Source organism: Manis javanica, chromosome 7 (assembly GCF_040802235.1).
Source record: "Manis javanica isolate MJ-LG chromosome 7, MJ_LKY, whole genome shotgun sequence".
In the NCBI taxonomy this organism is placed as follows: domain Eukaryota; kingdom Metazoa; phylum Chordata; class Mammalia; order Pholidota; family Manidae; genus Manis; species Manis javanica.
The window spans coordinates 35,547,724-35,571,031 of NC_133162.1; the positions used below are offsets into that span (position 1 = coordinate 35,547,724).

Sequence of the window (23,308 nt, forward strand, 5' to 3'; positions counted from 1 at the left end):
TCTCCCTCAAATGATTCGAGGACAGAGTAAGGGCTAGAATCAAGGTTGTGAGTGAGGATTCTAACATTTAAACAACAATTGCATAACTTTGAATACACATCTTTTAAAGCTCTGGATACATATAAATTATTCCCTACTCTACTTACTGGCAGTGCACATTACTTTTTTTCTTAGTAATTTTATTTTTAAATTATTTTACTTTAAATCATTTCAAAATACATATGGTATTCCCTGGCTCAAATGAAAATAACAGTAGTTAACCTGTCTTATCTCTCCACTGACCCCTAAAACCCACTTCCAAAAGGCAAACCAGTTCAAAACCTTTTAATGCTCTCTTCTGATAATAATTTTATATTCCTAAACAATATGTATATACTTATATTTTTGATTAATTCTTTTTCTATTTAACTTAATTCATATAATGTTAGTAATTCATATAATGACTGATGTATTATTATGCATAGCTTATCCTCTTCCAGTCTTCTAATGTAGTTATGTCAGTATTTCCCTCAGCCTCTCTTACAGTCATGTATTGCCAGGGTTAATACGTAGTTTGTATGTTTTAGTACAGTTGTACCGGTTGTCATTAAGATACTTCCCCACTGCTACCCAAGCTTCTCCCGATCCCTCCTTGGGACCCTCCCCTGCTTGCATTCCTGTAATCCAGCAAAGGGCTGACATCTGCTAGAGGCAGGGAGCTTCCAGGGCAGCTCCCACTCTATGGCAGACCCGTGTACTGATTGGTCAGTGGGTGGGCTACCAGTTGTTAAACATTTTGAATATTGTCCCTCAGTGTGGCCATGTGATTAAGTTTTTACCCCCAGAATGTAAGTGTAAGAGATGTGTGCCACTTACAGGCTTGAGCCTTAAACCTTTGACCCTCACCGCTTTCTCCCCTCCTCCAAGTTGGAACTTGGACATGTTGCCACCAGGTTTTAACCACACATATTAGGGCAACACCTCAGATGCTGGCAGAACAAGACAGAAGGAATCTGGGTTCCTGAATAACAGCACAGAGCAAAGACACCACTTGAAATGACCATCTTGAACTGACGCATGAGGTTACAATAAATTTCTTTGTTATTTAACTTGCAGTCCCGCGGAGTCTCTATTGTAACAGCTAAGTCTTATCCACTATACCAGTGATTTATATTACAACCTATGTAAATATTATTATCTGCTAAGCCCAACTTCACTCCATGTGTCTTGTACAGCTATTTATTTTTCTAGTTTATAACTGCCCTTTTTTGTTTCATTTGCTAGGTTTTTAGAATCAATAATTCATCTCAAATGCTGCCTGGGAACTGGAAAGACCCTCTGAAGAGAATTTTACCCTTGGTCAAATGTATCAGATCATCTATCAGTTTTGTTGTTTTATTTGAAAACTCCTGCCTACTGTAGTTCTTCCTCCTATTTTCATCTGGGCTGCCTTTTCTCTAGGCCTGCTGTACTACTGTCAACTTGATATTTCTCTTCACTGTTATCCTAGAATTTTGCTTTTCTCCTGTGTTTGAGTCCTACTTCCAGAATCCCATATATTATTCTTTCTTGGTTGATGTCCACATTTTAATAAAATATACCACCCAGTACCTTCCTCTAAGATGATGCATAAAGAATAAATTTTGGAGATCTTTCATGCCCTCAAAATGTCTTTATTGTGTTGGAAGTTCTGGACTGAAAATAATTTCCCTAAGAATTCTGAAGGAATTGATCACTGTCCTTTAGGTTCCAGTATTGCTGTTAAGAAATCTGGTGCCATTACAATTCCCAATCTTTTTGCATGTGACCTGTTTTGTACTCCTCACCCCAATGCCTGCAAGATTTAGGATATTACCATTTTCTTAGTATTTTGAAATTCTGCAATGATACGGCTTGTATGTTGATTGCTTGGGTCTTTTTTCATTCATTCTCTTTTTAATCTACAATTTTACTTCCTCCAGTCCTGGAAAAATATCTTGTATTACTACTTTGGTAATTTCCACTTCTCTGCTTTTCTCTGTAGTCTCTTTCTAGAACTCTTATTAGTATGCTATCATACCTGCTAAATTGACCCTCTAATTCTATTTCTTCTTCCCTTTTTCTATCTTGCAGCTTGTATTTCTACTTTATCTTCAGGCTCTTCCAATGATCTTTTTGCCATCTTATTTTTAATTTCTAAAATCTGTATCTTATTCTCTGATTATGTTTTACTGACCCATTCATACTTTATTAATTATAGGTGGGTTCATTTTGATTATTTTCGTTTTCCTTCTCCTTGCATTTGTTTTTCCATGGTTTTTTCCCTCATTTGTTGTGATTTCTGCTTTTTTGTTGTTGTTGAAAGCATTCTTCAAATGTCTTATGGTCATTGGCTATATGTATTTAAGAGTAAAGCACTACAAGTTCATTGCAAGTTCTGTGATCATGGAGTAGACGGAGTAGGGCTATTGACTAGTGGGCTCACTGTAGGAAGAATGGGTAACAAGTCAGTTTTTCATTGTGGGACCTCAAATGTCAGTATTTATAGGTCTTTTCTCTTGGGCTGTTCTTTTTACTCAGAGAAAAGTCCTTTCCTTCAATATCTTGTCTGGGCTGGCAATTACCTGACTTTCCTAGTATTGGAGTAGGTGAAAAGGAGCATAGGGTCTCAGCATTCATGTGCATAGTTTCATTAAATGGGAAAACTCCATTTCCAGTTGACTAGTTCACTCTTACCCTCTTTTATGCCTGGTATACCTAAATCCAGAACCACTAATTTACTTTAATCTCTCCAGAGAAAAAAATGTCCAGTCTCCAGCAAGAGCTTCCTCTTGTTATAGGGGATGGGGAGAGTGAACTGAAGGTATAGGTCCTTTTCCAGACTTTCAATAACATCCTTATTTTCAGAGAGCCTCTAATTCCAGAGTCTTTCTGGGATTCTAGAGGATAAATTGGCTGTTTCTTCCCAGTATCTATTCCCAGCCTCCTTTAATGGCACATCAGCATCAACTTTCTCCACTACACTAAGTCAGTTGCCTCAGGTCTATTTGCTTTTCATCCTCCAAAAATTGTTGATGTCTCCCATCTGCTGTTGCCTCTTCTCACACTGACCATCAGTATAGTGGCATTTTTGGAGAGAGTAATAGTAAACACATATTCAGTCCATCAAATCCTAATATTAAGTCCCAATAACTGTCTTACAACCACAGAAAATGTCCCAAAATATGAGCCTTTATCAATTTTGTGAACAATTATAGCTTTTCTATTATAAACACACTTGAGAAGCTAAAATACTTTTCTAATTATTTTAATGTTCATTTTATTTTTTAATCTTAAGAAAAAAAGAAACTTTTTCAAGAGAATCCTTTTCTGAATACCACAAAAGACTTTTCATTTATGGACTCATTAATTTAGTGTTAAAATGGCAGAATTTAGAACACAGGATTATAATTAAACAAAAAAAGTAGGTTTTTCAGGCAATAAAGATATTTTCATTGACTACTTATTGCCACTCCAAATCTAGCCTATGGTGGCCTGAGCTGAAAGGTAGTTGCCCTGCTAATGGCCAAGTTTTTTACAAGAATACCTTTAACTACTGCACTTTCTCATCATCAGTCTTAGCTGTTTTGCTTCTAAGACAGGCAGAGGATGATCAGGTCATTTAAAAAATAATTAAGCAGGAAGACTTTTCTCACATCCAAAGGATCATAGCGTTTGCACTCTTAGGCCGCAAACCCAGGACTTGTCATGAACACTAAAGTCATCAGAGTAAAACACTAATATTACATCTTTGATCAAATTCTACTCAAAAGGAGCACAGATTTTGGACCTGTCAATACTTATAACTGCCTCCTATTACTACTCATGACTTCCCTGAAAAGAAAACCAATCATCTAACAAAGAAAAAGACTCCTGTGGGAGAAAAAGTATTCTGTTTCTTGAGTTGGGTGATAGTTATATGGATGCTCACTTTTAAATTTATCATGTAAAAACTATATGCTTTACATTTCAGAAGTTACATATGTATTATATTTTACAATAAAAATTACTTTTTTTTAACAGTTATAAGAGAAATAGATAAAAAGGCAGAAATTTTCCTTGCCATGAAACACAGTGTTTTAATCTTACTTAACCAGAATTATTACACATGCTGACGTGCATAAAGGGAGAAAAGTCATCATGATTTACCTTAAATGACTAAATCAGTCCCATTAGCCTTCAAGTCATCTTAGTTGCTTTATTTGAAACAATTTTTTAAAAATTCTTAAACTTCATAGTTTACCTTGATTCCATATGGTAATATGAATACCTTATATTTGCATAACACTATTTGCAAAGAGCTTTCACACCAAATACCTGGGAAAGAGAGCATGTATTATTTTTTCCCATGCTACAGATGAGAAAACTGAGGTGTTTAATATTTAATTAGTAAGGTTGTTAATGGGGACAGAATCGGCATTAATTCCAAGTGCCATATGTCCAATAAAGGGCTCCTTAAACATTTTATGAGGAGAAAGAAATTTCTACTTTTCCAAATTCTGAATTCAGAAACAAGATATCTGGTGGTCTCTGCTGTGACATCTGTGCATTTCCTAAGATTCCCAGGGAAGATTCCACTAGGTATGGCTGTGAAGTTGATTAATGAAGGACCTATGCTCAAACTGTTCTTAGTCACTTTGCTCACTTCTAGTTAACATAAAAATGCACCTGCCACCTCAGAGGTTGGTTTAATGCAAACAAGAAAGCAACGACCTTATGTTCAAAGGGAACAAATACCTCTTTCCCACTCACAAGGTTTCTAAAGGAGAGACATTCCCTGTCCGATTCTGTCTTCTTGCCCTTCACCATATTCTTCCCCAGAAAGGTGGCGCAATTTGGCTGGCTGGTGTGTGACAGCTTCTGTTCTGTTTCTCAGTTCTCAAATGGGTGGACTTTTTCTATGAAAGATATTAGCATGAGAAATTTAGCCTCTTTGTCTTTCTAACTGAACAGTGAAAGACAGAAACCTGGTATTTCTGCTCTGCAGCTTCGAAACTTTCCATCTAGTAGGTCATTCTATAGTCTAGACTAATGAATAGGGGGTGCATTAGACCATTTTGGCCTTTGCACCAAACTTTGTCTTCCAATCTAGCCTTCATCAATAATGAAGTTTATATTTTGCCTATGTGCTGATTCTTCTCTGTTCTTTAATTAGTGGGAAAGAACTGGTGCTTTTCATGGGCCCTCCTGAAAGATGCCATCATCTATCTTTCAGTTAGAAGTCAGAGCACATGGACTTGATTACACAGCTCTCCTTAGTGATCTGTGCCCACAAACACTGGTGTTCTAAAAGCAGTAGGCTAGCTTATGGTGAGGAAGCTTTCTAAGATATTGTTCAGTGGGTATTTTAATTATTTCTTCTGCCCTACAGGGCAATACTAAACTGAGATTCAGGGATTCTGGTTCTTTCCAGAGCCAGCTCTGTTGCACATCTGTGAGTTAGGGCAAGTCACAAACCTTTTAAAAAGTCTTTAAAAGACTTTAGCTTCCTCATCTTCTATATCAAGGAATAACTTCCCTATTTTTAAGGTACTTTCCAACTCTGTGGACTAAAAGCACAAAAAGGCTTTAAGTAATGTATTCCAGAATTTTTAAAGCAGACACTGACATTATTATATAATCATGTGACACCTTGGCCTCATATTCCCTGAAGATCAATGACTTTCCACCTCATGCCTGTGTCACTTCACCATCCTCAAACTCAGCCACACTTTGAATTTACAACATTGCTCATAACTGATCCCTCCATAATGATTAAGAAACTCTGAAAGTTCCTCATGCCTTTTGCCACTAGCCTGAGAACCACCCATCCACATTCCTACTTCTCCCTTTCCTCTGTTCTTGCTGAACCAGGTCCTACACATTCTAATCTCACAGCTCCTGCTCCTTCTCCCAGCCCATCCACACTCTAAGTTTCACTTGCCTTCCTACTCAACCAGGGACCCATATGGAGCTGGCAGTTTCAGTGATACTCACACCATCTCCACTTCCAATTTTCTGAGCATTCCTGGAAAAAGTCATGAAAATGGGGAAGATTCACTGCATCACAAGTCTAAGGCTAAGGCCTCTTAGCAATCTGTCAGGGTCTCATCGCCTTTGCCTCCCTGTGGAGCTCAGACCCACAGCTACTCCAAACCTCTCCCACTCTCCTCAACCTCCCAACTTTACTGCTCAATCCCACCTTCCTTCCTGCAAACCCTGGCCTCCTTTGGGTCGTTTTTTTTTGCCCTGACAGAAGGGAACCAACCCATTTCAGTTCAAAGCAGCCACTCTCTCTCCCAGCTTCAAACTTTCCTCTCTAAATCTCAGTCTCCTTTTGCCTTCCTTCAACCTCTTTTTCTCTCCCTGTCATATCTGTTTGTCCAGGAATACTTTACCTGTGTCATGATCAGGGTGATCAAATAATTTGTTATTCAAAAAAGGGACATTCTTTTGAAGGAAAAGTGGGCATTATTTATCCGAGTATTTGTCATACTTGCCAATTCACAACATTCTCCGGCCTCTCCTAGGTTTTGTTTTCTGAGATTTTCACAGTCCAATCGTAGTTCACATTTATTTTCTCCATTTGCTTCCCATTCAGGCACCCCTCAGATACCTGGCTGTCTTCTGTCTCCACTCCCCAAATGGTCAGAATTTTGAAGGCTACTGACATGGTCTCACTGAGAAAACTAAGGACCTCTTCCCAGTCCTCAATCTCAGCCTCTCTACCTATCAGCCTCCTCCAATTCTCTTTTATCACCTTTCTTTACCCTACCTGTTCCTCATTCTCCTCCTACTTCTTTCTTCTCAGCATCCTGTTAGCCTCTTTCTGTCTTCCTCCAAGTCCACAAATTCTGGTTTTTCCAAGGCTGTGCCCTGGCCCTTTATTTTTCTTGCCCACACTCTGAACTCTTTTCACAGCTTGCCATCCCCCTTCATGAGGATGTCCCCAAATCTTCCTGTTTTTAATGGCCCGCATCCATCTGGATGGTCCATAGGCACAAAAACATTAACATATCCAAATTCAAACTTATGATGGTTTCCATTAATTAGACAAATATTTGCTGACTGCAGATGCCTTTTCTTTGTTTTTCTGCAACCTCAACTCTGCAAGTGCCTTTATTACTGGCCCTTCCTGACAATTTCAGTTCCTGCCATTGCTAACCAAAGTCACTCAGCTTCCGTCTTGGATATCTCCATCTTACTAGTCAACAAGTCCTGTTGGATTTACTTCCACAGAATCACACCCTACCCACCTGTCCCCACCCTATTTTAGGCTCTCATTGCTTCTCTTCTGGAGACTTTTTTTAAAGCTTTCTAACTAGAACTACCCATGGCTCTTCCCATGCAGATTAATCTTCTTAAAGCAGAGCTTTAATCACACATTCCCTCACTTAAAACACCTTTGATGGTTACCTACTGCCTACTAAAAAGACTTCTTAGCCCAGCATTCAAGATACTCCCAATATGGTCCTAACCTTGCCATCTAGCCTTCTGTCCCACTATCCTGCCTCCAGGTTCCTCTCTCTCCAGTTTAACCCCATTTCTCATCATTCTTGGATGTGCTCATATAGCCTTTCCTTCAAGTCTTAGTACAGGTGGGTCCCTATACCTCTGTCAATTGAAATCCTACAAGTTATTTGAGGCCTTGCTCAAGATTCCTTAAGAGTTCCCCAATTTTTCTTTCTCTGCAATCACAAAGCATTTTCTTTATGCCTCTCTAACAGTTCTTCCATGAATACAACCTACAGCCTTTGGTTACCTGTCTTAAACTCCCTACATAACTCTTAAGCTCCCCAAAGAAAGGGTGTCTATGCCAGGTTAACCCATGCACTCCTTATACTGCTTTATTGGTACAAAGCTGAATGAGACATTGAAATATTCAAGTTAACTTTGTATCCACCATAGAGCATATAAAATAACGAAAATGTACTTAGAGTTAATTATGCCAAATTCTTAAGAGGGCTTAGAAACTAACCATTTTGTAGTTCTTATTAGATTAAGGATATATATGAATCATTTTAACTAAAATTGCAGTACTGTGTGTTCTTTACTGGTTCTTTTAACTATAGAGATGGACAAGATCTTAGGGATCATTTAACTCCCCAACACTCCTATTTCAACCACCAACTGTCCTGTTGAGAAAACTGAGGCTTTGAGAGATTAAGCTGTTCCCATGGTCTCAAAAATAGCAAGTCATAATTATAGCCATTACTATTTATTAGGGACTAGTGTACACTAGGCACTCTACATATGTTAACCCCACCTCAAACAATCCTTCGGGGTAAGTGGTTATTGCCCCCATTTTAGAGATGAGGGAATGTTCAAAAAGTTAAGTAACTTGCTCTGGAGAGTCCTATTTGTTAGAAGCAGTGCTGAGCAGCCCCAATTCTATCTGGCTGTAAAGTATGGCTTTTCTAATTGGACACTCCGGCAGAGGCAAGATCTACCAGATGTCTTGACTCCTGTCTCCTACTGCTTCTCCAATGAATAATTATGCCAACTAAGCAAGCACGCACACTTGTAAGTTGTAAGCCATTTTATTTGAAATCTTGGAGGCATGAAAATTACAGCTTCATTACTATAAAGTTCTAAGGTTAATTACTGGCAACATTTGGACTCTCGTCAGAAAACTTCTTCAACATGGAAGAGATACATTTTCCAGCTTTTTCAGTTCTTAAGTATATTTTAAATTTAAAATATTTTGCCCAACCACATTCAACAAGTATTTGTTGAGCTTCTAGATGTCCAAGGCACACGGGAGGGTACAAAGTTGAAAAAGACACAGTTTTACTAAGAGTTAATAAGCAAGAGGCAGATAATCCATTAATGGTAGCAACCAATCCTCACCCACCTATGGGGGGCTCTGGCTAATACAAGGACTTCCAGCAAGTCAGGACACGTGGTTCTAATCCCTGCCCAGCATCTTGGCCAAGTCATCTCAAGGAGCCTTAATTTCCTCAGCAAAGGGTTTCATAAAAAGGAATGGACTGTGCTGAGCAATTTCAAGGTCCCTTTTAGATTTAAATTTCTATTATCTCTGAGCTCCCTCTTAAGATTATGCTTCTCAAAGTGATTACAGCTACTGTTAAGAAAAGGGAACTGCTGGGTGCCTACTCTTCTTTAGCAGTGACTCTGAAAGTACTGAATTCTAAAAATATTGCTACAAAATTAAAGCTAACATGTTCTAAAGCTTAGTATTTATAATAATATGAAGTTTACCAATGTTTATACTCTAAGAAGGTGGTATTACACATTACATTTGAATCCTCATTCCATTGTATATTGACTTACAGCTTTTTAAAAATTCTTTACAATACATTTAAGATGTTTAAAATACAATCTTAAATAATTCGTATCAACTCTTTTACGGAGTTATCAACATTAAAAACAAAGTAGAGTTAAGGCCTCTGCAGAGATGTAAATCTTGTATTCATTTAGTTAAATTAATACTTCATATTAAGTGCTACCTACTATGGACCTTCCTGAACTGCAGTTAAATTTGAGCTGGTGCACAGGCAGTGGAGAGGGAGGACTATAGAAACACCAGTATTTCAAATACGAGTAGAAACATAGTTCTGTGGGAACTTGATTTTGCTAAATCCATTTCAATATCCTGCACTTTTTTTCCAAATAGCACAGATAATATTTTTAATGATTTATACAGTAATTTTAATGACTTATACAGTAATTTTCTCTTAACAAAGCTCCCATATGCCTTCATACTCGGCGTCTTAGGATATGATGCTCAAACCCACCTTGTGCTACAAACAGCACAGAGAAGGAAATGAATCAAAAGAAAATCGGAAGGAAAAAAAAGAAAATGAGAACTGTACAATCTTAGTGTCTTGCCCACAAAAGGCAATGAATTTCAACTGTCAAAGTCCCACCAAGAAATCAGGAAAAAGGAATTTATTCATTCACTACATCAACAAATACTGAGTGCCTAATATATGCCAGACACTGTGCTAGGTGCTAGAGCTGGAGTAGTAAACAAACAGGCAAAAATCCCTGCCACAGTGCAGTTTACATTCTAGTGCAAAGAGACAGGACTTACGGAACATCTAAACAAAATCATTTCAGATAGCGATTAAGTGCTGTGAAGAATATAAAACAGAACTAGGGGGTGGTTCCTGGGATAAGGGATAAAAAGCTACTTGAGGTGATCAAGAGGGCCTTGCTAAGTAGATGCCCTTTGAAATGAGCCCTAAAGGATGAGAAAATTTTACTCAATCCTGTAAGGATGTAGTGGGGTGGGGAATAAGTCAAGTTAGTCTCTAAGGGTGGTCACTTTGGTCGAAAGTTCTGTATTAATGGAAAAGTAAGTTCCCTTTAGGATTGGGCTTTTAAAAAGGAAATCTAAAAACCTTCATCTTTCATTAGGATTACCTCTACTTAGGAGCCACTTTTTTTTCTTTTAGATTAAAGAACTTTTTAAGTTTTGCTAATTACTTTAGCGACACTTAAGCTGAGACAATTACTGAAAGGATTCCTTCAGAGCTCAATGCCTCACTTGACACCATCCAAATTCTGAAAGAGACGGGACCCAGCCCTGCAGCGAATCAGCGCTCCTCCACCGACTTACTAATGTAGCCAGGTGGAATCTCCGTAACTCTCCCAATAACGTGAAACAAGCCTGGGAAATTTGGGGAAACCGACATCCCCAAAGTACCCCAAAATTAGGCAGGGGGGAAAAATAAGCCACCAACCTTTTGCATTAACTCTTCCCCCGCCCCTCCAAGCGTCACGCTGCAGAAGGGCCGCTGTCCCTGGGTCAGAGGCACACCGCGAGTACGCGCGCGTGTGTGTACCCCGCATGAATCATCGGTGCCCGGTCCGCGGGGCGATGATTCATTCACCGCCCTGGCGCTCGCGGCCACACGTTCCGGGCGTACTATGACGGCCGCACGCGCAGCTTCCTTAATATTAAACAAATGTTTCAAAGTACAAACGCTTGGGGCCAGAAACATGTAGACCTAGGCGAGGTGGCGGAGGGGAAACGGCACGTCTCGGCCGATGCCTGAGCGTTCCCAGGGCCGCGAGGGGAGCGCCGGGCATGTCCCTCCGCCCTGGACCCCCCTCCGGCACGCGCGCGGGCGGCTCCCGCAGTGGGCGCGGAGGGCGCACAGGTGGGTCCCCGCCCGGCCGTGCCTCCGGCGCCTCCCTGCCACTCGCAGAAGGCCGACGCGCCCTCGCCAACGCGCCTCCCGCTCGCCCCTTTTCTCTCCGTGACAGCTTATATAATAACCAGAGCTAATCAAAACGGAAGCGACGCGCGCTGCCCGGGCCCGTCTCCCGGCCAGGACTGGATGCTCGCGCCGCGAGCCCACGGGCCCCAAACTAGGCGCCCGGGCGCGTGGCTCCGGGCGGGGAAGGGCCCGAGCGTCGAATCGCCTCGTCCCTCCCCCGGGAAGGCGCTGCTGTGGCCGGTCCCCGTCTGGAAGCCGCGAGCGTCACAAACTGCGTCAGCTTCTTCAAACACATTTCATGGTCTCTCTCCAGCCAGGGAGCCGGCGGCTTCCGCGGCGGGGCCGCGGCCGGGGCTGGAAGGAGCCCCTCTGGGAAGGAGAAAGTTCCTCGGGGCCCTCCCCGCGCCCGCCCCGCCGCGCCTCCGGCCCCTCTCCGCGCCCCGCCCGCCCCGCCGCGCAGCCCGCACCAATGTCAGCTTGGGCAACTTGTGACCCCCGGGAGTCGGGCGGCCCCCGCCCTCCCGGCTCGCCAGGCGCCGGGGCCTCCCCCCGGCCCAGCGGAAAACGGCGACGCCAGAAACTTCCCCGGGCCACGCCGGGCGGGGAAGCCGCCTGTGTCCCCGCGCATCGCCCTTACCTTGCTCTCGAGAGGCCACGATCCGGGCGGGCCGCGCGGGGCGCGTGGTGCGCGAGCGCGCGCGCGTGGGGCGGTAGGTGAGGAGCCCGCGCCGGCGGGGGCGGGGCGGAGCCGCGGGGGTGCGAGCGGCGCGGGGCTGGGGGCTGGGCCGGCCCGGCGGGCGGCGGGCGCGAGGAGAGCCGAGCCGGCGGCGGCGGCGGCGGCGGCGGGCGCGGGGCGAGCGCGCCGAGGGGGCGGAGGAGTTGCCGTGGGTTTGTTTACGCATTGCTGCCCGGCTCGGGGCACAGCCCGCACTCCCTGATTGGACACAAACTGGGGCACAGCCTCTCGCCGCCGCCCGTCAGGCCTCCTCAAGCAGCCGCCGCGCAGCTCCCGGAGCGCCCTGCCCGGCACGGCCCGCGGCTGCGCCCGGGCCTGGAGGGGACCAGTCGCGGCGGCTGCCGGGGGTGCCCCACGTTGGCCCAGGGCTCGCAATCGCCCACCTGTAGTGACCCGACCTTGGCAAGGAGAAATTTGAAACTTCTGGGGCTGGAGACTACATATCATCTAGCTGTAAAAGGGGGGACTCACCCCCGGAGGAAGCTTGCCCTTGAGTGGATAGAAAAGCAGCTCAAATGTTAATGTGCCCCCTCCGCGGCGATGGTCCAGCTGAGGCTTCCTATGTAAGCTATCTCTGGGAGCCGGCATTTCCTGCCCCTGCCTCCAGCTTCTCTGCTTGCAATCTGTCCTCCACGCAGCAAAGTTGCCATTCCAGAAGTGACCTTGCCTCACGGTGTTCAAGATCCTCTGATGACTCCCCATGGCCTCAAGCCCCCATCCCTCAGTCTCAGAGTTTTCTCTCTCCCAGTTTCTTTCCACAACCGGGACTCCACTTTCAGTCTCCTCTCCACTGCCCAGCCCTCACCCCTAAGACCCTATAGACAGCACCTCAGATGCCTCTGTCCTTTCCCAATTGATTTGGATCCTACTCTGTTCTCTGCCAGAAAACCAGAAAACCCTGTAGCTCCCTCCACTTTTCAAGCCCCACATAGACTCGGATTTCCTATCATCTCTGTGCAGCTTCTCCAACCCCCATGCAGACCCCTCCCTGTGACTGGCATCAAGTCTGGCTTGAGGGTCAGTCATGTGCCTACTCTGTGCCCCCACGAACCTGGGAATTCCTTAAGAACAGTAGCCTGGTTTTAACAGTGCTCTGGGGGTGGGAGAGATGAACATTGTAAGAATAATTGTCTCTGAGTGTCTGTAGCTCTGCTGGGACTTGAGAAACTCAAGAGAATCTCCAAGAGGGTTTCCTAATAGATGGTCACAACCCTCATATTGCAAAAAGTGAACACTTCCAAAAACTGAGAATGCTGTCCATCTCTCCTGTGTCTGTCTTCTCCTCACCACACCTAGCTATGTGTCCTCCATACTCATAATGATCACTTAACAACTGTTGGAGGAATAAAACTGAAGTGCTCCTTAACCTAAGGCTCAGGTGATCAAAGGGAATATAGTAGTACATCATGGAAGAATAGACATGAATGGCCATGAACCCAGGCATTTCACCAATAATTGCTAGGCTAAGAGTCCCCCAACTCTGGCACCTAATATAGATTTGTCACTCTTCAATCAAACACTGTAGAAGTACACTCTGACCTTTCCTGACTCTTGGGATGGCTGGATTTCTTTCTCCAGATGCTCTGCTTCCGGTCTCCCTGGGAAAGCTGCCTTTGAACTCTGAGGATGAACCCAAGTGAAAGAAGTTTTCTTTCCCAGATACTTCAATAGTGATGAGTTAATGCAGTGAATCTGTTACAAAGGTGTTGAAGGAACTGGAAGTACAACATGGGGAAGGTGAGGCAATACTGAGATCACCAACTGCTGGATGCATCTCCTCCCCTGAGGCTGGAGGGGCAGAGGAGGGAGGCTGCCAGAATCAGGAAGGGCTTGTTCGCAGGGAGCTAGAGCCATGCCACTGGAGATGCCTCCCAAAGCAAAGAGAATGTGAGAAATACCCTGGCTTCTTTCTTCTTTCCACCCTCCAGGGCCATCCATTGTTAGAAAGCAGAAGCCAGTGGGCAAGATGACAGAGGGCGGGGGTCGGACTGCTACACCACCGTCAGAGCAGGAAAGGAGGCTGGATCTAAAAGCACAGTGGCAAGTGACTGGCACTCCGGGCTTGAGTGTGGCACCTGCTTACCTCTGGGACTCCTCCTCGGGGTCAGATTCTGCAGGGGTGCACAGACTTTTTCTTTCCACTCCTCAGAACTCCTTTCCTCTTTCTTTTTCCTCTCTGCCCTTTTGCTTCCATTTCCCCTTCTATCCTCTTCTCCACCAGGATTCCTTTATGTTTCCTTTTCCTCTCAACTACTCTAGCTCTGGCTCCTATTTTTCTCTTTCCATTCCCATATATATAACTCCTGACTTCTCTTTCACCCATCAAATCTATTCTCACCTCTGCTTGTGCCACTCCTTCCTGGGCAGGATGGCAGCCTTCATCAGCGTGACAGAGATGAGCGGGTTCTTGCGGTAGCAATGGAATTCGGAGCTGTCATATTGTTGCCCCTCTGATCACTGTAGTAGACATTTCACATGTTATCTCATCTAATCTTCAATTCACAGCTACTCGCTGGCCACTGACTATAACTTTGGTGGCTTCACTGTTCCCATCACAGGGAAAGCTTTGCTACTGCAAGTCATCAACAGCACTACTGACAGTTCTCTTATCTTTCCTCAATTGTAAGTGTCTCCCTCCATCCAGCCTTTCTTCCTCTTAGCCTATATCTTTCCCTTTCATTAACACACGTATTTCTCCCAAACCCCCAATGCAAAGATTGAGAATGGGTCTGAAGAAGGTGGTATTTCAGCTGGCTCTTGAAGGATGGATAGAATTCCAATACATGGAGATTGAGGTAAGGCATTCTTGGTGAAACAGGGAACAATATGGTCCTACTCAACTGAAACACAAGGGATGGTTAGGAAAAAGACACCAGATTTCAGAAATTTGCCTTTAGACTCAGTTCTCTAAGAGGGAACAACTCAGAAACAGATTAATCCTAAGTATATTAAGTATGGGTATAATTAATATAATTCGAATCATAATGTTTTAAAGCCAGAAAGAAATCTAGACATTGTTTGGCCCAACATATCCATTTTTAAGTGAGATAATTGAGGCTTTGACTCAGGTAACTGAAGTTTGACTAACTATACTCAAATGTTAGGTTATATGACCTTGCCTGTGTTTTAGCTTCTTCATCTATAAAAAAGGAAAAATGATAGAATCTACCTCAGTGGGTCATTGTGAGAATTAAATGTTTTTAGAGGCAAAACACGTAGCCCAGTGCCTGGCGTAGTCAGTCTTCATATCATTATCATTTCCCATGGCTATTCAGCTAATAAATCCAGAGTCAGAACGGGTCCCCTAAGTCTTTTAAGCTGTAATTGAAAGTCTTCTCCGCTACATACCATAATAACACCCTACTTACATCTTAGGGTGTGTGTTGAATGCCATCTGTGAAAATACAGTGCTCCTTTGGTCTGCTGTTTAGAGAAGTTCTCAGTTACCCTTCTAGCTCCCATTCTTCTATATTTCCTGCTGCCTGGTCTGCCACCAGCCTCAGCAATCCTACTGTGCAATCAGAACTGCATACTATAACATTCCAGGAGAGGAGGAGGACATGAAAAAGGAGTGATAGACATATACTTCATAGTCAGCAATACAGTTTACAATTTCTAATGGAGACAAATTTTACTAATTTAAATTTCAATGGGCCAAAAAGTTGACGTAGAAGGATTTGAACTGTCTTTCATTCTACAATCTACAGAATGTCAAACCTACCAGCTCAAATTTTGGGACCAAGAAAAAGCAGTCCTTTGAGTGTCCAATCCTTCAACACAATTGTCATGGAAGAGAATCTTCTTTACCCCTCTACTTTTCCTTTCTGGGTCCCTGATCCAACTTTTCAAAGCTCTTTCAGTCCTGTGATCCTCATGGAGTCCACTCTCTGGACTGGAAGCTCCTTGAGCCAACAAACCACAATTTCTTTACCTCTTATCCCTAGCTCAGTGTCTGGGGCAGAATAGGCACCCACATGTTGTTGAACTGACTGACTTGAGCAATTCCACACATACCAAAAAGATCCCTTCCTACCCCCCCTTCAAATCTTTGTCTCCTTCATTGACTGTCCTTTGCTACTTGTCAGCCTGCTATACTAATTCACTGGAAAGCATGACAGCAGCTGGCTGTGAAATAAATGTGCATTTTACAATACAAACTACAGAAGGGCTTATTTTAACAGTGTAAATCCAAGCAGTATTTTAAGAGGGTCAGGAAGACATTGTTTTGGGGCAGCTGGACTTTCCTAACACCTTCACATCACACCACACAGACTGAAGCTCCTTTCTCCTATAAATTTGACTTCGTTACACATTTTACTTTAGATTCCTTAGGTTAATTTGTAGATGTCCTCCATTCTACATGTGGCTGTATTAATTATCCTGCCTAAATTATTTCTTAAAAGGCACAGTTTTCTTTAATTTTCAAAAAAAATCAAGCATTGTCCCTTTTTTTCTTTTACTTCAAAACCAGACTAACAACCCAATAACTTGATCTCTCACTGACTCTTTAATCCCTGAAATCCTCCTTCTACATTCTATATTTTATTTACATGCTTGTCTAGGAAGCTGGAAAGAATCCAAAGGATTAATCCTAGATCAACTCCTCATTTTATAAAAGAGGAAACAGGCACAGAGATACCAGGGGCAGAATCTTAAGTCCCCAAAACACTCATCCCATGCTCTGACCACCTAAAAGTAAACTCAGCACTGCCAATTGCCCTCCCAACTTCCCAATTTTTGCCTGTGATCACCATCCTTTGGGCCCTTTAGTATTAAAATGGGTGATTTTGACTCTTCTTTTCCACTGGCCCCCTTCTCTTCCACTTCAGGTTATCTCTCTGACTTATCTTTCTAGTCTGAACTGGCCCATGGTTTGAGGCATTTTCTCTTTACAACTGTGTTAGTACAATAGGTCGCTAGTGGTTTCATTGTCTCTCTCCAAACTCTTCCTCATATACAGAGTAAACCTAAGAGAACCACCTTAAAAGAACTCAAAATTTTCTCATAGTTATAATAAATCGTGTCATTTTGCCATATAAAATCAAATTCAACATTCATTTAGACTGTCAGTAAATGCAAGTTTATTATTGTTAATCCTTTCCAGTTCTGAAACACAAACCAGTAACTTGGGCAAGTTATTTAACTTCTATGATCTGCAATGTCCTGTCTGTTAACTGGTGATACTACTGATGTATGTGCCTAACTCATAGTGTTGAATAACTGGATGGAATAATACATGTAAAGTGACTAATAGTAATAGTTGTAATAGTTGATATTTGTTGAGTCTAAGTACAAACTAGGCATTACTCTAATCTCTATCTCATATCGACCCTATAACATAGAGTCCATTATTATTTCTAGATGAGAATGCTAAGGGCCAAAGGAGTTAAGGAAGTTTGCCTAGATCAACAAGCCAAGAAGTGGGTGAACCAGGATTCAAACTGGGTAGTCAAACCTGGCAAACCTGTATGTCACAGACTGGTACATAGAAAGCACTTAATTGATGGTAGTAATTTTATTGTTGTTAATTATTATCTGTATCATCACCCTACAGAGAGGAGAAAACCTTTTCTCTTGTTTCCTTCCAGATTTCTTTCAGAAGCTGAGCCTTAGCATCACTTTAGGAAGAAATGGATATTTCATGATAATCCAATTTTCTGGGTACCACTTGTTTCTGCTTTCCAAAGAGAGGTTAGAAGGATGGATAGGGGTTCTTTCACTGCTAAGGTCCTATGATCACCATGGTCCACCCCATCCTTGCCCTGTCCCTCATGATACTCTTGATAAAATGGGAACCACACAGCAATCACTGATCTAGGAATAGTTCATAGTGACAGGCCAAAAATTTGTTCTCTGATTGTGCTTAAAGTTATTTTAGGGCTTTCTTACGGATGGGACCAGAACATTCTCTGTGTCTAGCTCTGTTTTTCTGCTTCAGGCATTTCTGCCTGAGAAGACAGTTTAGGAAAAAGAACCTCCCAAGTGGCTTCCCAGCAAACAGTCTTTCGGTCTACTATAGTATTTCATTTCCTTCCCTTAGGGCACCTTTTGCACCATGATCATTAGATGGTCTGATTTAACCGTCTTCTTCCCTTTGATGATGCTAAACACAAAACAAAAACCCATCATTACTGGTTTTAATGTCCCTTTCCAGGTATTCCATGAATGCCTCTTTGGCCCGCTGTATCTGTGCTGTGCTCGACACACAAGCCTTCCTTGCTCCCTTGCTGTCCTCAAGTGTCTAGTACCCACTAGGCAGCTGGTTGTTTATATTTGAACATTTGGTCTTTTTGATTCATAACAAAAACTAACCTTGGCTTCCCAATAATGATATTTTCATAGATGCTAGTATCATAAAATGTTAAAGTTGGAAGGACTGTGGTAGATAATAGAGGCCAACCGATTCCTTTTATATTGAGGAACCATGACCCAGAGAAACTGTATCAGATGTAAAGATGCACAGTCTTTGTTGGGAGGAAGTTAAAACCAGAACAGACTAAAGACCTCTACTGCACATGTTCCTTCTGAGCTAGATTTTGAGACTTGGGAATAATAACATGAGAAATTTACACAGATCTTCTTCCAAAATGTTCAAGTTTTCATATCAGTGGTTTTCCTAATACATTTCTAGGAGGCTCAGAGGAATACGAATTACATGATTGAAAAAAACGCAGCTATAGGAAGGCATGAGTTACAGAGCTGGAACTGTGTCCCTTAACAATCACCTTTCTTTTCTAGTGATACTTTGTGTGGTGCACACAGCAAATTCTCAACAACGATGATGATGATTGTTAATGATGACCAGGTCTCATATTTTTTACTCTCAGTCCTTTACTACAACTGTGTCCTCTAGAGTCCCAGCTATTTCTGAGTTTCTAAGTTTAGAGTTCTTTATGAGGGTAATGGATGGTCGTTGGTAGCTGCCTTCCATAGTAATGATGGTGAAAACTTTAAATGGTTAGAGATCTACCCCCAAGCACACACACACACATTTTTGAAACTGTTCTTAACTTGAGGAACTTGTGTTTTCTAAACTTGTGTTCCTAAAAATATTATCAGCTATCACATAAAGGAAGCATTTTCTGGTCATGTAGTTTGGAAAATACTGGACAAAACAGAATTGAGCAGTATAGGTTTTGTTTTCACTGGAATTCACAGGATCTTTATACCACTAATGCGAATCCTGAATTTCTAAGGGAGGGTGATGAATTATGTAGCATTTTCCAATACATTTGGCCATCAAATCATTTATTCCTTGAACATCTTTCATTTATGCCTTGAACATGGCATAACATGGAACGAACTTTGGGAAATGTTAAATATCCTCTGGATTTCAATGAGAGTATGCAGTACATCATTTGCTCTAAAACTGTTTCAAATGTTAAAATACCTTTCCCTAGGGTTTGTTTTCTTAGATATAATGACTTAACCTGGGATCTTCTCATTTCAGGACCTAGAGAGCATTACTGCTCTGCCTGAATATCTCCAGAGAAATCATAGGCTGTTTAACTCTGACTTCATATGTGAACTGCTCAATTCCCATAATCATTTCAACTGCCCTGTTCTAATCTATGCAGTTTTCAAGGTGTAGGGCCAGAAAGTTAATAACTGTAGTAATAGCAACTAAAATTTTTGAGTGTGTACAGTGGGCTAGATATTGTGTTAACAGCTTGACATGTAACATCCTACTTGTCACCACAACCCTATAAGGTAGATATTACTTCTATTTTACACATGAGGAAACTGAAGTGAGCTTAAGTAACTTTGCCCAAGGAAGTTCCAGTTAAGGGGAAGCTGGAATTGAACCTGTTTATGTTCAACTCTTAAAGATTACCCAGCACTGCCCGCCCTTCCAATGTTAGTTCTATTTTTTTAATGTATGTGTTGCCTCCCCAACTCCAAGCGGAGGCCACATGGCCCAGAACGCAGAGCAGTCCTCTGTGCTTGACGTGGCACTGGCAGGCTACAGCCAATGCTCCTAGGAAAAGAAAGATTCCGCAGCTTGCCCCAGCCAGTCAGCTTGTGGATGATGGACCCAAGATTGGCAACCATTTCTCATGCCACACACATCACACCTCATAGGAGTTTCTCGCCAGGACCATGCTGGGCGCACCAAGTGAGCTCTCCTTCCCCTTTGAGGCCACACTCACTAGGCTTTTGAGCGTCCCGCAGCCCGCCACACATTCATTCTGCCCTCTCCCCAGCAGACGGCGTCTAGACGCAGTGAACTAAACCTGCCTCTAGGGGCTAAGACCCCGGTAAGCAAGAAAGCACTTCTGCAGTTTTGTGCGGTTGTGTTGTGGTGTTTGGATGACGTTCTCAACCCCAGCACTTGGAAGCCCTTTACAGATGTGGAAATCTTTCAGTGAAGTAAATACACAAATGACGGGCGTTTTTATTTTAACACAAAAAGGGGTGCTGGGCCGGGGTCGTGGTGCGCGCCCTCACGCGCGCCGCAGCGGCTGGAAGCCCCGCTGAGAGGCACCTAAAGCCCCGCGGGCCGCCAGCGCTGAATGGCTGGACACCGCCTGGCAACGGCGGCGGCGCCCCGCTCCGGGACCCGGGCCTCTGTGGTAGCCAGGCCCAGCCGCTTCCCCGGCATCGCGGCCGGCTGGAGCCCATGTTCCTTACGTGGGTTTTCCCCAAACTTCACCATGTCAGGTTCGAATGGTGCTGAGAAGTCCCACAAGAAGGCCAAGACATCTCTGTGGAGAGAAGTCGGGTGCCGGACGAGGAAGTGAGCTGGCTGGTTGGGTGGCTGGATCACAGGCCTGTGGGGTACACTGCCAGTTCCGTCTTGGCCTGACCCAGGTGCACAGAACCGCCACTGGGTGAGAGGAGCTTTCTCTCCTAAGTTTAATGAGAAGGATGGGCATGTTGAGAGATGGAGTCAGAATGGTCTGCATGAGGTGGGAAATAGTGGCCCTAAGAATCCTGCCGGCCGGACAGGGGGCTCTTGGGGCGTTGGGGTCCCAAATCACACTGTAGATCCCATTGTAACCAGGTGGAAAAAGGATGACAAAGGAAATAAAGTTGACCACCCTGCTTCTGAGAGAAACATCCTGCAATTTGTAGCCATCAAAAGAAAGGACTGTGGAGAGTGGGACCTCCCTGGGAGACGGTGGATCCGGGAGAGAAGATCAGTACCACACTGAAGAGAGAGTTTGGTGAGGAAGCCATGAACTCCTTACAGAAATCAGAGCAGAAACACATGAGCTGGAGAAACAGGTGAACAAACTATTCAGCCAGGAGCATTTTGTGGTCTATAAAGGCTATGTGGATGATCCTCGGAGAACACAGGTAACAGTTGGATGGAGACAGTCTGTGAATTACCATACGATGAAACAGGTGAGATTGTGGATCACCTTCCTCTGGAAGCTGGTGATGATGCCAAGAAAGTGAAATGGGTAGACATTAGTGATAAAGTTAAGCTTTATGCCAGCCACTCCCAATTTATTCAGCTTGTGGCTGAGAAACGAGGGGCCCACTGGAATGAGGATGAGTACCCGACTGCCAAGGAGAGTGGCTGGGAGTCTCATGTAAGCCAAAGGCCTTAAAATGAATCTGGTGGATAAGAAGCAAACAACCCAGAACTCCCACAGAATGGGACAGGGAGGGTCGCTTCTTTTAGGGATGATTTCCAAACCTGCTCACAGAATGAAGGCTTTGGATCAGGGAATAATACTAGACAAACACTGAGAAGCAAAATCACAAACTTTCAGCTTTCCAATTGGAAGAAACTGAATATAGTCACCTGCTGTATATGTTGTGAACATGGCTTTCACCAAGTCATACAACTGTAACAAATTATACAGTTCTCTGAAGAATTATTAATAAAAAGAAGATAAGGTCTTATACCAAACACAGCCTCTAACTTTTCAGCCAGCTTGCATTTGTCAGTTCTTTCTTTAAGGTGATAAAAATGAAGAAATGTACTTTTGAGTGTGTTAGATTGTGGCCTAATATAATCTGATTTTTTTGGATAACTTTCTTTTTTCAAATTTAGCTTTATGTAGTCTTGTATCTGTCGCTTTTAAATATGGAAGATCTTTGGTTATTCTTGTTTTATGGAAACTTCAGTTTTATAGGGCTTTCATCTCTATTTTAGTCTAGAAAGATCAAGCATTTGTGAACCAGAAAAAAGAAAATGTAGCAACGAACTGAGCTTAATATCCAGTCCTCTGGTTATCAGAACTGTTTCCATCTGAACAGAAGGGACTAAGCTCAGGACATTTATTTCATCTCAGAAGAGCCTACAAATGTGAATTCTTCTCATGAATAAGTCTTTATCAGGGGATTGTGTAATCCCAGCCTAATAAAAATGTAATTCACACTCACCTTTCCTCAATTAAAACAAAATATAATAATAGAGAAGGTGTTTATAGTTCAGTTTGCAAACAGAAAATCAAGAATAATGATATTCCAATAGCCACAAATAGTGCAGAAATACATTTCTTTCTTTTCTTATCACCTAAAACAAGCCAGTTAACTTTATTAGTATGGAATACAACACATGAAAAATTAACTAAAATCACTGCAATCAGCCTTTAATGACTCATGAAAGTGGAAAAAGGCTATTGCAGGCCTTGATAACCTCATAAGAAAATACTTTAGTTGTAGAAAATACCGTAGCTAACACATATATTCCCCTTACTATGTGCAGATGCTTTTTAAGTGCTTTCTGTAAAGTGACTTATTTATTCCTAAGGATCACCCTTTGGCACCCTTTTGTCACAGTCCAGGCTCCCTGGGCAACAGACTCTGAGAGAGAAATTAGTATTGCAAGGTGTATTCTTAATGAGTGGTCCTGGGATTAACTCCTGGGGAAGAGAGGAGAAGAAGCAGGACTGAGTAGAGTGAGATGAAGTTGGAGCCCATGAAGTCCTCAGCCACCCGCCACATGGAGCTCTGGGGGCTGAGAAGGCTCTTCCAGCTCCCCTGAACTGGGTCAAGGGGTTCAGGCCTTTATATCCCTGTTTATCAGTCCAGTGACTGGATGTGGGGTGCCCCAGAAGGAGGTATGACCTTGAAGAGACAATTTCCTTAGCCAAGGCAATCCCACAAGAGGGCTGACTGCTGAAGGCCACTCCCTGCAGCTGAGAAGGGGAATCTGGGAAAGGCGGGGAACATTATGGGGTCTACCACATATTGCTACCCTTATTATTCATTCATTCACTCATTCATTCATTCATTAAGGTATCAACTCTTATAAAGGTTTCATATGAAAAACATGTGGTTACTACATTCACCCATATTACTGAGTCCCCCTCATACCCCATTAAAGTCACTGTCCATCAGTGTAGTAAGATGCCACAGAGTCACTGCTTGTCTTCTCTGTGCTACACTGTCTTCCCCACAAGCTCCCTCCCACACACTGTGTGTACTGATCATAATACTCCTCAATCCC

General features: G+C 43.1%; 1 protein-coding gene and 1 pseudogene across 3 annotated transcripts in view; one reads left to right on the plus strand and one right to left on the minus strand.

The window, feature by feature from the left end:
• PCGF5 (polycomb group ring finger 5) overlaps window positions 1-12,007 on the minus strand; it is a 127,435-nt gene extending 115,428 nt beyond the window's left edge. Inside the window, exon 1 of one of the 3 annotated variants that reach the window (XM_073240709.1) lies at window positions 11,803-12,007. The gene's annotated coding sequence lies outside the window, so the exon portion shown is untranslated. The remainder of the gene's footprint in view (window positions 1-11,802) is intronic. The other 2 variants (XM_073240710.1, XM_037002641.2) reach the window with 2 other exon arrangements.
• Window positions 12,008-13,644: 1,637 nt separating this feature from the next.
• Window positions 13,645-23,076, plus strand: LOC140850381 (ADP-ribose pyrophosphatase, mitochondrial pseudogene; annotated as a pseudogene).
• The last annotated feature ends 232 nt before the right edge of the window (window positions 23,077-23,308 follow it).